At 45.5% G+C, this 10,871-nt stretch overlaps 1 pseudogene; it reads right to left on the minus strand.

Moving 5' to 3' along the window:
* Positions 1-350: 350 nt before the first annotated feature.
* LOC116148217 (eukaryotic translation initiation factor 3 subunit J-like) lies at positions 351-1,090 on the minus strand (annotated as a pseudogene).
* Between the last annotated feature and the right edge of the window lie 9,781 nt (positions 1,091-10,871).

Genomic DNA, 10,871 nt, shown 5'->3' on the forward strand with positions numbered 1-10,871 from the left:
GCCCTCATTCTTATAGCTTCACTTATATAAGATCTGACAGAGTTCGGTAGGTACTCTGTGAGAATTGATCCACATGTGGATGTAGTTTTGATGTATTGGTGGGAAAAGGTGAGCCCCACATCCTTCTGTTCTGCCATCTTGAAGCTCCTCCCACCCAATTCCCTCATTGTCACGCCGGCACCTCATTGTCATGGAGTTAAACAGCCAGCACAAGCCGTCCTGCCCCATACTGCCCTTCTGGTTGCAGCACTTGGCAGAATTGAAAGGAAAGAAAGTTGTGTCGCACATGGAAAGGACTGGGGAAAACACAAGAAGACACCAGGAGAAGATTAAAATGTCACACAAGGGCTTCAGAGTCCTGGTAGAGTCCTCCACTGCATCATCATGGTGGTACACCAGGCTGGCTTTATTCCTGCTCCAGGAACCACATCTTGTGTCTTTCTTCTCCTCTTGCTTCTTTTGTCTTTGCAAAGCATAGTCAGTGAATTGGTAAGCTTTTTCAAGTCATCAGTTTCCAAAGAAAACCATAACTCTATCGAAGGATTCCAAAAACTTGCATAAGATAGTGACTTTTAATATTGTGTAATTTTATCTTTCAGTAACTCTTCAAAACCCATGAAGTCATCTCTTTGGAAATAGGCTCAGAGCATTGATTCTATAAGCTCTATTATTAACACCAAACATTTCTTTGGCTAATTTGAGGTCTGACTCTTCCTGTAACTTCTTTAGCCCAGTCCTGGTTTATCTGCTAATTGTTCTCTGGTATTAGAATTTTAGGTTCTTCTAAACCCTTTATTTTTTCCTGTTACTGTTCTTTCTTTTTGATTTCTCTCTCTTTCTCTCTTTTCTGAAACCTTTATTTCTGGTTTTACTTTTCTTTCTTTCCTTTCACATCATCACTGTCATCCCATTTATCCTTGACCACCATACCCCTACCTTCCCAGCTGTCCCGACCAGTGTGCTGCTGGCCCCCACCATCCACACAGGGCTCCACACAAAGCTTGTCTGGATCCAAATTGGAGGTTCCAACTACCCCCTCAAACTCAGGATGCCAATGGCAAGCCCAGGTTTTTACCTGTACTTCTGACATACTGGCTATAAATCAGGGGTTTCCATGGCTCTCTCCTTGGGTTCAATTAATTTGTTAGAGTGGCTTACAGAGTTCAGGAAACCTGTTTACTCACTAAAATTACCAGTTTATTACAAAGGATATTAAAGAATATAAATCAACAGACAGATGAAGAGTTCCAAAGGATGAGGTCCAGAACGAAGGGGCTTCCTTCCATCCTTCCCTGTGGAGTTTGGGGCTAAGCCTGGTGACATGTGGAAATGTTCTGGTTCCTCAACCTGGAAGCTCTCCACACCTGGAACTTTTGGGCTTTTATGGCGACTTCATTACATAGGCACAATTGATTAAAGCATTGGCCAATGGCTACTGAGCTCAGTCTTCCACCGAGGTTGGGGTGGGTGGGTGGGGTAGATAGAATGGATCTGAAGGTCCCAACCCTCTAATCACACAAGACTTGCACCAGTAGTCCCCATCCTTAGGTGCAGCCCAAAAGTCACCCCATTAATATCACAAAGGACAGCTTTAGCTCTCAACATTTAGAAAACTGCAAGGGGGTTAGGAGCTCTGTGCCAGAAATGAGGATAAAGACCAAATATACACGTCTTATTATAAAAATATACTCCATCACATGCTGAGGCTGCAGAGGGTCTTGGCCAGCCAGGCCTATCAGCACCCATACCGACGGCAGGCCATGCTTGGAGCAGTCACACAGCAAAGCAGCTGGTTGAAAAGCAAGCAGGAAAGATAAGTCTGGAGTCTGCAATATGTCTAATGTCACAGGGGAGCAGGCACTTGGCAGAGTTCTAAGGGACATAAATCCCAACAGAGAAGGAAGAAAGGTAGTTAAAAGGATAGTCAGGAACAGAAGGGGGCTTGGGCAATAGGACGTTCCGAGTGCCAGTATCAGAAGGCCTCCTATTGAAGCAGAAACCCATCCCAGAGCCTGAGCACCCCAGGGTCCCTGGAACCCGATGATAGGATGACTGAGGGGGTGGTTCATCTGAACTCCCATCAGCAAGCATTTGTGAGTTCTTCCCTGATTTAGGACCGCACTTAGGACTTCTGTGTAACAAAATGACTGCTGTATGATCCATGTTCTTAAAGAGGTTATAATGGAGAAGGAGAACCAGAAACCCTATAAGAATTAAGTCAGACTTTGATCAGTGTTGAAACAAAAGTGACACACATGGCCGAGAACCATGTGATAACAAAGAAATGTGTCATTCCTTTGGGAAGTACAGACTCCTGCTTGATAAGTACAGCTCAAATGACTATTCTTTCCCAATAGTCATGGCTCAGGCAGAATTCTCCCCAACCCCCCCTTTTTTTAAAGGCCAAGACTTAAGAAAATGCAGTATTTACTGAATGAGGGAAGAAATGCAGTTCCTTCCCCAAAGCAGCTACCTCTACCTCCACTACACACACACACACACACACTCACACACACACACTCACACACACACACACACAGACACAGGTGTCCCTCTTAATCTAGGCACACGATGGGGGGAAAGAGCAGCAGATGGAGGGCAAAGAATAAAGGCCCTAGAGTCTGACCATGATCTGGAAGAGGCACACGCCAGGGAGACAGAGGCCAGGTTGAGGGGTGCAAGCGACCGAGGACCATGTGTGCTGCCGCTGACCACCCATGCCTGTAGCATGTGCGGCGACCACCCTTCTGGGTTTAGAGCGGAATGCCTCCTTTGAAAACGGGAAGAAGGGTGAGGAAGGGACTGACAACAGTCTGCTCTCCTACTTGGAAGATCTGTGGGTTCCTGAAGCTAAGAGGGAATTAAAAATGCAAATTAGACGACAGAGTCATGTATCTCAAGCTGTGAGGAGTGCAACTCTGGGCGAAAATGTGGAGAAAGTGTCCTCCACTGAAAAAGAAATCCTGGGCAGTTCATCCCTAGTGCGAGGCTTAACGAAGGGGCGAAGCAGATGGCCCTGTGTTTAATGCCCTTACAAGGAGGTCTAGGTTTCCAGGAAGCTGATAGGGGCGAGGGGTGGGAGGTGGGGCAGGCAGAAAATGACTGTAATTCCGACCCCCACTTGGAGGTGTTTAGACCAGTGATTGGTGGCTGTGACCAGAACCTCCCTGATAAGGAAGAAGGGAGTCCCTGGGACTTGGCGCTCTGAATATGTATGGCCCAGATTTCTTTGTGTGGCTGATATCTGGCTGGATATTTATTCTTCTAGATTACACGTTCTGACTCTGAGGAACAAAGGGCTGGCAAGAGCTGCTCTCTGGTGCTTAATAATTTGAAGGAATTTACATTTCAATGCAGCCTTGTGCTACATTTCTCACACAACCTCTCCCCCCTACTCCCTTCTTGCCTTTCCCTCCCGCTAATTTCTCCTGATGGAAAGAATGGACCTCTCTCCCAGTATGGGGAAAGGAGGTGGGGAGACGGGAAGAAGGAGAAAAGCATAGAGACATCATGGGAGGGAGGAGATTTATTGAGATTCCACTTAGAATTTATTCCCTCAGAATCCTATTTATTTTATTTATGTTTATAAATCATACATTACCAAGTACAATGAAATCTCCTAAAACCCCAGAAGCTTACTCGATGTTCTTTGTGATTTGACAGAGGAAACAGAGGGAGAAAATGAGTAAGAAGGGGAGGTGTGGGAGGGGCTGGGGGCTGGACGGGGTGGCTCTGGGGAAAGCCTTTCCCAAGGAGTAGCCCGAGTCGGTGTGGCCTGCTCTGCGAGGGAGTGTGATCCAAACAGCCTCCTCTGTGCTTTCACCGCTGTCCCTGCCCCTCCTCTCAGGAGAGGGGGTTCATTGTCAGGTAATTAACCATCAGCATTACAGAAAGGACTTCACTGGGCAGAGGTGTGAAAGCACATTTACACCTCGTGTAAATGGGAGAGGAGATTTTACAGTTTGAGTGACACCCAAGCAGCCATAAAGGGACAAAGATAAAGTCATCCATGGTTAGGATCCCAGGATCCTAAGAGCTTACACTACGCTTCTAAAATGCGCCACCCTCTCTCCCTTCACGTGGCTGTCACAGCGTGTATCGTGACCCGTGGACCACAGGGAGCTTGGGGTACAGCTCAGGGGACACGGCAGCCTAGGTAAGACCCTATACTAGAAAGTTACGGGTTTTGTTCTGCACTTCTCAGTGCGGTTATTCAACAAACTTGAAGGCACGCTTAATCTGTGCCAGAAGGCACTGTTTCTGCCCTCAGGGTACGGACATGTGAGTACATGGCTACAATACAGGGTGATTGCAGCTACAGGGGACGTGGCCCCAGAGGCCACGGAAGCCTGGAAGGAGTCACCCCAGACACTCCATGGCGGAGGTAACATGAGAAAGGTCTAGAGAACGAAGAGAGGCTTGTTAGGTGGATGAGGCTGGCCAATGCAATCGCACAGATGGCTGAGGGCAGTTTTGGCTCACATGGTGGTTTGGTAGGTGGAAGAGAGTTGGTATTTGAGTTTACCTTACTAGGACAGGTTTGAGGCTGTACCCCTCCAGATAACTGGATTTTATTTAGTAAATGAGAAGAAACCCTTACAGGAATGAAGAAAGTTCCAATCTATGGATGCGGTGGGTAGAAAAGGAGGATGGAGAAGAGGAACAAGGACCCCTATACTCACTGGGAGGAAAGCATGGAAACCTAGACTCGAGGATGGTGGATCTAGGGTTCCTCTCAGCTGAAGGAGGAAGAGGAAAATTAATGGCTATAATTTTCATATCAGTGAAGATACTCTGGTCCATTACTGTTTTCTCCAATCAGAACCTTCTGAACAAAGGGGAAAGTGCATCTGAGGCAGAGCCTTGTGGGTCTCCTTTTGTGTTGTTTAACACCAGTTTCTATTAGAAAAGCAGACCTTCAAATTGAACTGCCTCTCCTCAGGCTCCAGAGTAAACTCATCTATATCCTCACCGTAGAAGAAGCAATTCAAGTCTGAGGGGTGTTACTAGGACGATCCACCCCCTGTAAGTTATAGCTAGGATTCCAAAAAATCTTGGGGCCCCACAAAACAATGAGATTCCCAGGATGTTTGGGGAGCATGTCTGGGGCCAATGGAGAATGATGCGAGCCCTTTAGTAAATGTGACTTCGTGTCACAGAATTTAGACATAAGCAAGTAAATTTGGGGTCTACGTATTTTATCACTTATCGAGAGAGGAGTGTTAAAAAAGCTCTATTATAATTGCAGACTTGGCGCTTTTCCTCCTTCAGTTCAGATAGTTTTTGCAAAGGGGACGCAGCATAAGCTTCTTGTGACTTGCTCACGCGAAACGTTTAGGTGGTAGGGTTGAACAATGTGAGCACGCTAGTGTCTTACTTCCAGCCTTCTGCCCTTACTTTAGATTCTGGAAAGTCCCAGGAAGTTTTTCATTTCAGATGATACTCCATCCCCAATTTTAATTTACCTAATTACAGGTCCCCTTAGTCAAGGAAAAGACGATGTTTAATTCAGGAGTTCCTCACTGGCTTAACATTAACCTCTGGTTAGAGGTGAAACCAATTTGTTTGTTTAGTATGTTAGGGATAGGTGAGGCCAACCCGTGTTATAAACCAAAGGATGAAACTGATTCCTGTTTTCCTCTTATTCATGAGTGTTCGTAATCTTTAAGACAAAGTACACATATATACAAGTTCATAAAAATATTAATAATATGTTGACTTTCATTAATTCTCTTTACTTAATTTTCTGTCTTCCTGAGGTTAAAATGTCCTTACTATCAAGAAAACTATTATTTCATTCCAAACACTGTTAAGGTTATCTTCCCACGCAAACTTTTGGTTATCTTCTCAGCTTGCTGAAATTTCATAAACTGGAGAGACTTCTGGCCTGAAGGGGTACCAGTTTCTTGTTTGTATATAGATGGGTTATGTTGAACCTTATATAAAGTCATTAATCAATGACCTTAAAACTCAAAGAAGGACATGGTCACATCGTTTGCAGTTCTTGCATTCATGTCAAAAAGGACCTATTTCTCGAGTCATTGTGCAGATTCATTTATGTGTTCATTCATGGAAATAAAACACTCCGAATTCTTGCTCTGTGTATGGCATATGTTAGCCTGGGGTTCTCAGAATGTGGTTCCTGGCCCTGTAGCATTAAAATCGCTTGGGAACTTGTTAGAACAGACATTCTTGGGCCTCACACCAGACCCACTGAATCAGAAACTCTGGGGGTGGTCCCAGCAATCTGTGTTTTAACAAGTCCTCCAGGTGACTCTGACACAGCTCCAGTTTGAGGACCGCTGAGCTAGACAATGGAGTCAAGACAATGATGAATAAGTTGCAATCTACAGTTCTTGTGTCCAAAGAGCTCAGAATTTATAACGTGAAGTGAGAAATCTCATGGTCCTCAAGATTAAATATCTTAACCTGTGCATGGTTTCCCCACTAGTGAGCAGTCGAGTTGAGACAGTCTTCAGAAGGTCAGTCCAGCGGACTTTCTGTACCATCTTATTGATTAGCCATCTCTTGCCCTCTTCCTCCTCCTAGTTCCTAACTTAAAAATTGTTTGTACTTGGGTAGATGCAGAGTTGGCTTCAAAGGACTGTCTCTGGGCAACTGGTCGACAGCAAAGTCACATTGTGGTTACCAGGGCTTACGAAGAAATCTTTCCCCTCCTCCAGCAAGGAACTTGGACTGTTAGCAAGCCAGTAAGTTGGTCAGTAAGTGCTGATCACCACTATGCTCAGGGTGCAAAAAGCATATTGCCCTTTGGGTGGCCTCGGACGGGGTGCATGAGAACAGGAGGAAATAGTTCACACCCTTAAAAAATTCACACACACACACATTTTGAAAATATGGGTGAACAAGTCTGATGCATGACAATAGCAAAGGCAAGATAATCTATACAGATAAATTGAGCATTGCTGGGGGATTTCAAATCTTAATGCCAGAGCTAGGAGGGCGGGGGTTCATCACCCCCACTACCTCACTGGGCAATTTCTGCCTCATTTCGTTAGACAGAGGAGATTGTTACCAGAAAGGCAGGAAGGAAGTGCCATCTGGGACTGTGTGCACTTCCAGACAGATGGCTGAGTCTTCCAGTCCTGTTTTATTTCTGGCTGTGGATCACACACCCCACAGCTATACTGTAAAAATGGGATGTGACGGGACACGGGATGTTTTAAGAGTGTGTTTCTCTCTCTCTCTCTCTTTTTTTTTTCCTGGAAACTTGTGGTAAAAATAAAACATAATGACAGTCTTCCTGTTTTAATTATTGTTGTTCACATTAAGCCCTTGGTTGGCCAAGCAAAGGACAAATGGTCCCCCAGAATTGGAGATGATATTCAGGGATGTGGCAGAGAGCCAGGCTAACCTTGAGAAGACTGCTCTGTGGAGACCCTTTGTTAGAGTATGTGTATGCATGTTGTCAACCTTGGGATGGTTGAGAACCGTGACATGTTCTAAAAGTAAAAAGTGGTCCAGCCAGACTGGAATGCTCCACACTCTTCTGCTTTCTTCCTATCTGCTTCCCACACCCAGGCTGCCCCCACCAGCCCCTCACCCGCTTCCTGCCAGACAGGGCAGACCGACTTAAGCAGAGTAGTTTCAGTCTGTCTGCTTTTGGTCTACTCAAGGGCTCCGGTTTTAAAGTCTGGGATGTGAAGGGTTGGCTGGGAGGTTCATACCAATGAGGAGTCCTCTCTGCCAAGAGCTGCGAGGGTTGGAGCAATTACTCAACCTACTTCCAGAGTATAAGGCATCAACTTATTCAATAAATATTTTTGAGTGACTATTGATAAAGGATTATATTGTAGGGATATAAAGAAGTAAAAAGATGATTCCTAAAGCCAATAAAATGTACCAGAAGGAGCCTTGAGCCCAAATTCTGACTTATTGGCTTTGTGATTTGGGACAAGTGACTAAACTCACCTGGTCCTCAATTCTTCATCTACGAAAGTGTTCAGAATTGCTGTTGCCTTTCCTCCACTTCCTTCCCAAGCTTTGTCTCCATCTCTTACCCTTCGCTGATTCTCAAACTTGGGAGGTACATAATACCAACCACCTGAGAAGTACATTAAAATGCACATTCTTTTTTTAAAATTTAATTTTATTTTTTTAAACTTTTTTATTGATTTATAATCATTTTAAAATGCACATTCTTAGGCTTAGAGAATGTAATGCAGTACATCTGGGTAGGCTCCGTGAAGCTGTATTTTGAGTAGGTCCCAGTGTAATTCTGAAACAGGTCACCAGCGGGCCATACTTTGATAAACTCTGCTTTTACACTTTTCCAGATTTCTGTAGCCAGGTTTAGTCAGTGTTTTTAACTCTTCCTCTGAGCTCCCATAACGTTTTATTTAAGCCGCTAAATACTACTTCTTATGAACAGACTGGCATTCTGATAGGATCAGAGGAATGAGTTAAGTCTTTAGAACCGTCAAATAACTCATTTATTCAACAACTACTTGTTAAAAAACTTACTATGCACAGTCAATGAACAAAACAGAATCACTGTGGCATTTACACTCCAGCAGACTGAGACAGAAAATTTGAGAAGCCCACTGAGATACTAAGTAAACAATACAGTACGTCAGAGAGTGAAAAGAAACACGGGGAAAACGAGCAAGCGAAAACAAAACGCAGAGCAGGGTAAGGGGGTCGGGAATGCTGAGGCTGGGTGCAGGTAGCAGTATTAATATGGGTTCAATATTCATTGTACCCCTTCAAAGTGTTATTTGGCCTTGAGCAAGTCTCTTAACCACTTCGGTGATCACTTCCTCATCTGTAAATTGGGAATAAGAAACCCCAACTTGCAGGGTTGTGAGGTTTAAAGAGAATGGTTCGGGTTAGATCTAAAAGAGAAATTCTCACGACGCTGTTAGTTTACTAGGGAGGTTTCCAGGGACGCCAACGGGTCTAAACCCCTTTCCCTCCTTTTTCTAACAGAGTGATACTTGAATCTGAGGGCCCAGATGACAAGGGCCAGCTACCCTCTTGGCTATTCCACTCCAGATGGGTGCACAGAGTAGGGCTGACCAGCCACCCTCCCTTCTGAAATCTTCTGGAGTCTAAAGATGTCACTAATTCTAGGAGGCAGTGTGCTTACAGCATTTCCCTTTTGAGGGGGAAAAAAAAAGCTTCTGTGTTACACAAACATATTAACTAAAAATACATCTTGATTTCAGAAATGCTAGAATGTAGGAAAAACGTACAGCTCAGGATGGAGAGACTTGAGTGACAGGAGCCACGGAGTGCTTGGGCCACTGTCATGCTGGGGGCAGTGGCAGTGGTCCTCAGCTCTCCTGTTCTGCCCAGCCCTTCTCCTCCTTCCCTCTTGTTCTTCTCTCTCTTCCTCTCTGGCCACTGCTGGGCAGTTGCATTCTCAGCCACCCCCTTGTTGAAGTAGGACCTGGAATCTCTTCTCAAAGGAAAGGAGGTGCAGGACACAAGAGGGGCTGGCTGGCCCAGTGCTTGGATATTGTCAAAATGACTATGGAATCATAATGACAATGGTACACAATTACTGACTTCTTAGGAGCCAGTCCCTGTTCCCAGGACTGTGGGCACGGGAGGTGGGCACGGTCATTCTAACTACTTTACTGATGGGGAGACTGAGGTATGGAAAGATTAACTAACTTCCGTAAATGCAAAAAAGGAGTAGAGCTGAGAACTCCCGTGTCCAGCTGACTCAGAAGTCCAGAACTTGTCCGTTAAGTTGTGCTCTTGCTCTCATCTCGATTTCAAGAGTAGTTTGAGTAAAATTAGGAGCGTGACGCGGAACAGGCTTGATGGGCGTATGGCCGCGCTACCTCTGCAGGAAATGACCTCGGTGATGTCACAGAAAGGTGGGCGGGGCACGGCGTACAGGTTAGAGGTGGATGGCGACTGGGATTTCCTCCTTCAGGGCCACTGAGCTGGCATTTGCTCCCCAGGTGTTGCCCTAGAGATGTGGTCGGTGACCCTAATTGACAAAGCCAGACCTGGCACCAAGGACCACGTGACTTCTGTGTCTTTTGATGTGGGTTCACCTACTGATAAGGCAAGCTGGAGGGAATCAGCAAACTCAGTCGGGAAAAGATCAAGGCCTGCATTAAGGAGGAAAGAAATGTCAGTTGCTCTGATAGGGAGATAGACTTTTGTGTTTCATTGCACAAGCACGCACATGTGCACTCAAAGCCTGCCACGTTTCAAAGCCGCCTTCGATGCCCTGGTGCTCGCTTGGAGGGAGAGAGATCTGAAGCCTCTCAAAGGCGGCAGGTACAGAGCAATTCACACAGGACACAGCCAACAGCCCTTTCCACCTCCTTTTTCCACCTCCCGCCCTCCCTCCCACCAGCCTGTGTTTACTGCTGGTACTAAGGAGGTACATGTGAACGTGCATGTGTGCACATTTAAATCCAAACTTAAAAGGAAGGAAAAAAGGGGGAAAAAAAGTGACAGCTTTGGACCAAAGCAGCAAGTATTCATAATGAGTGGAGGAATCACCATGAAAGAGCCAGGGCCCTTTAAGAAAAACAAACCTCCCCGAGGAAGACAGCTCTGAGGATGCTGTTGAGGTTGGCAGTTTAAAAGGCCCTTCATTTCAGAGCCAGCAAGAGGCAAAGCGAGGATTTGATGTACAACGCCAGCTTTTTTCTTTTTCCCCCCTTTCCCTTCTTCTCTCTGAATCCCATCTTGGCTGAGCCATGGCAAAACTAAATTAGAAAAACCTGCAGAGCATTGAGAGTCCAAATGAAGTACACAGCCAATTTATCACAACAGAGCCCAGTTATCTAATAAGCCCCGTATGTAATAAATGTGCTAAGTGCCCACCTTTAACTTCGGCACACACGGCAGCGGTCACTGGCAGGCGATGGCGGAGTCCCTGA

This window comes from Camelus dromedarius, chromosome 23 (genome assembly GCF_036321535.1).
Source record: "Camelus dromedarius isolate mCamDro1 chromosome 23, mCamDro1.pat, whole genome shotgun sequence".
Lineage (NCBI taxonomy): Eukaryota > Metazoa > Chordata > Mammalia > Artiodactyla > Camelidae > Camelus > Camelus dromedarius.